Consider the following 3,405-nt stretch of genomic DNA (forward strand, 5'->3'; position numbering starts at 1 on the left):
TCTCCTACTAAAAATACAACTTCTCCCTCACCATAGAGCCCATGCCCTCAGATCTCTCCTGAGAAACTAAAGCTGGTTATCATCTTCCTGGATATCTCTAAAACATTCAGGTGAAAGAAAGACCTTCCCATCCTCTTGAGTGGCAAATGCTCACAGATCCCAACTCTGAGACACAGTCTGTTATCAAGAGAAATTATCCTACCTCTTTCTAACAATTATGAACAAAAGTGGTTACATTAATACGGCTCTCTACCTATCATCACAGCCTGAATTTAAGACTGTTGCCTGGAATGAGAACAGAATAATTTCCTAGGGGCCTGTTTCAGTCACAACTGTTATTTTATTTACTAAAGGAACCACTGATAGTTCTTTGCTCTGGCTAAGATTATGGAAAAGGTGGATGAGTTCAAAAACAGGAACTAGACTATCACATTGCTGAATTTTTAGGTATATATATAAGACACTTTTTTTCTTAGTGTGTCTTGGCATTCAGAATTCATAGAAGGCTTGGGTATTGTGAGATATCCAGGAGCAGGAGTCACAGAGGTCCGTGTGCTGTGCTTAAACTTAGCAAATACGATGCATTCAGGTAAGGCTTAAAGTCTTTGACCTTTCAGAAATCCTCAGTGGAGTTTCTTCTGTGATTTACACCATGCAATACTCCCTAGTCCCTCTGTCAGAATTCAAAGACAAATCTATTGTAAGGAGAGAGAGTGAAGCAAAATAATCTAGTGTGAGAGACTGGAAGTGTTTCTGGCTTGAAACTTTTTGTGTGAGGGGAAGGGGCAGCTTGGGCCTTGGCTCTGGGGAGGTGATGCCCTGCCCTGCACACCCCACACCCCTGAGCCTGTGTCCCAGCCCCACAGGGGCTGCCAATGCTCCACACTGTTCCTGATTCCTGAAGCCCCTAACCCAGCTCCTGAGGGGCAGAATGACCGGGAGTCCCACCTGGGAGAAGGGCCCAGGAGGAACAAGGGGTTTTTAAGGCCAGACATGAGGCAAACACGTCTTGACCCTGCCTCCCCTTGGAATTTCTATCAGCTGCATACTGCTGTAACCAGGAGTGGTAGTTATGTTTATTATTTTCTGTGTCTTTTATGTCTTTTTCTTCTTCTCCTCATTCCCTCTTCTTGGAATTTTTGAATACCTTAAAATAGAACAGGCTTTGATTTTGCCAAGTTGAATGGGTCAAGTCAATACTTTAGAAGTGTTTTATGTTACTTCTGGATACTGATAAAGTCACCTCTCAATCGTAATGAGTCAAGGCTAAACAAGCCCAAAATCTGTCTCAGCTGGAGGCATTTGTGATGTACATGTTCTGGAATCTGCCTCTGGGCATTTAATTCCCTCTTGTAAATAGCCAAATATGAGCTTCCAACACCCTTCTTTGGGCAAATTGCTCCCAGATGTACTCAGCATGCACTTTTACAATTGCAAATCTGATTAAATACCTGTGCAAAAAATTCATTAATCTTTCTCTAAGTCTCCAGTTTTGAAAACTTTGGTTTAAAGCTTACATGGTTCAATAGCTTCCACTTCAGTGATTTAAACAAGATAGAGGAAGGCCTGGAAAATTGCTTAAAGCAGAATTTTTCCTGTGGTCATGATACTGTGAAGCATAAATATTGGCACAAGAACTTTATTTATATATATTTGAAAGAGACATGGAGATGCGTTTCTGTATGTACCTGGATATTTCTACCAAGTGCAGCACCTTTATGTACAATTCTCTTTGGCACCTGGGCTATTTGATTTAATATTCGCTTGATCTTTTTGCACTGAAAATGCAGCTAGTGCACTAATACTGATTTTGGCAAATTTTGGCATATCAACAAACCTCAAAAGTTTCATATGAGGATCTACAGTTTATTCCCTATACCCTGAAGTTAATAACTATTTTTTAATAGTTACAGAAAGCCAACTTAGGCAACCATAAATGGCACAATTATCAGGGAAAAAAAAAAAAAAAAAAAAAAAGGCACAAGGCTTGATCTTTTCAGAACTGACTCATTTAGGTCTCAATGCCACTATTTGAGCTTCTTTGCTTTGGGGGAAACTAATTAGTAAACCAGTTAAAAAACTTGATTGAACGAAAAGTCTTTGCATCCTGCTCTGAAAATACGAACTTGATTCACCAGCAAATGCTTTAGAAATGAGTGTATGAATATTAATATTCATGTGTTTGGTTGATGAAGCTATTCACACCTTTTCAGAATTCTGCATTTTAAAAAATATGCTCCCTTCTGTACCTTCTTTGGAGTTTATCAGCCTAATAAAGAGCACATTTAGAGTCTCCTCCTTCAATGTGCTGAGTGCTCTACTTCAGCCCTGAGTGCCCATAGTTGGTGAGCTCAGGGACATTTTATGGAGCACTGATTGTGCTCAGCATAGTAACAGAACATCCAGTTTCTTTGCTCTAATCCTTTGGTCCTTCTCTTAAATAATAAGTGGATTATTTTAGCTTAAACAACACTGCATCAAATAACTCTCCTTTTATGAATTTTATCTTCCCTGTTAGGGCTTTAGAGAAAAAAACATCTGATGTTATTTGTTGTCAGGGTAGGTGCTAGAATGTTCATCCTCAGCTCAGCACAGGTGGCCCAGCTCCCATCTGCCAGGGTTGTTAATAGAAGAGCATAGCAGACCCATCCTGGAAGGTGCTTTTTCATTTTAATCAAAGGACAAAGTTAAGAGGCTGCTTTATTAGGAACTGTGACCGAACTATATCACCTGCCTAATTTCCCCGCAAAGGCTGCAGGCTTGGCAGCAGCCACAGCAGCCACCTTCTCTTTGGATCTTGTCTCAAAGCCGCTTGTGCTGTGCCCAAAGCTAAAGAACTGGATGAGACTCTTGTCCTCAAAATTTTGGAAATGCCAAACACGCTCACAGATTAATCTCTGTCCTGAGAGGAGGCCGTGAGTGGTGTTACAAAATTCCTGTTGTGTATTTATGTATCTAAGGCAGCCCTGGAGACCAAGTTAGTTTGTACATCCACACAAGGATCCCTTGGGATCCCATGGGTCAGTGGCACAGGACTCCAATGTCACAACCATGAGCTTTCCCTTCCTACCTTGTCACAGCTTTTGCCTGCATGCCCTAGGGTATTGCAGGGAAGATGCAATGCTCTTCCCAAGGCTGTAACAGGGAAATAAATGGAGGATGACAACTGAAGGCCCTTTCCTGTCTTTTAGTCCCTGTCAGTATGAATATGGACTGTAGAAAAATTCCAGTAAAACCATTTTTGCTTGGTTTCTCTCTATCTGCAGGATTTACTCTTGGCTGCTCTATTCCAGTTATTAGGAGAAAGGGGGATTCTGAAACAATTGGGCTGGAGGTATCAGTTCTTTCTGGCTCCTCCAGCAATGAGTCAGAGGTCCCATGCTCATTCTCTTAACCCAGGATGAT

Source organism: Hirundo rustica, chromosome 1 (genome assembly GCF_015227805.2).
Source record: "Hirundo rustica isolate bHirRus1 chromosome 1, bHirRus1.pri.v3, whole genome shotgun sequence".
Lineage (NCBI taxonomy): Eukaryota > Metazoa > Chordata > Aves > Passeriformes > Hirundinidae > Hirundo > Hirundo rustica.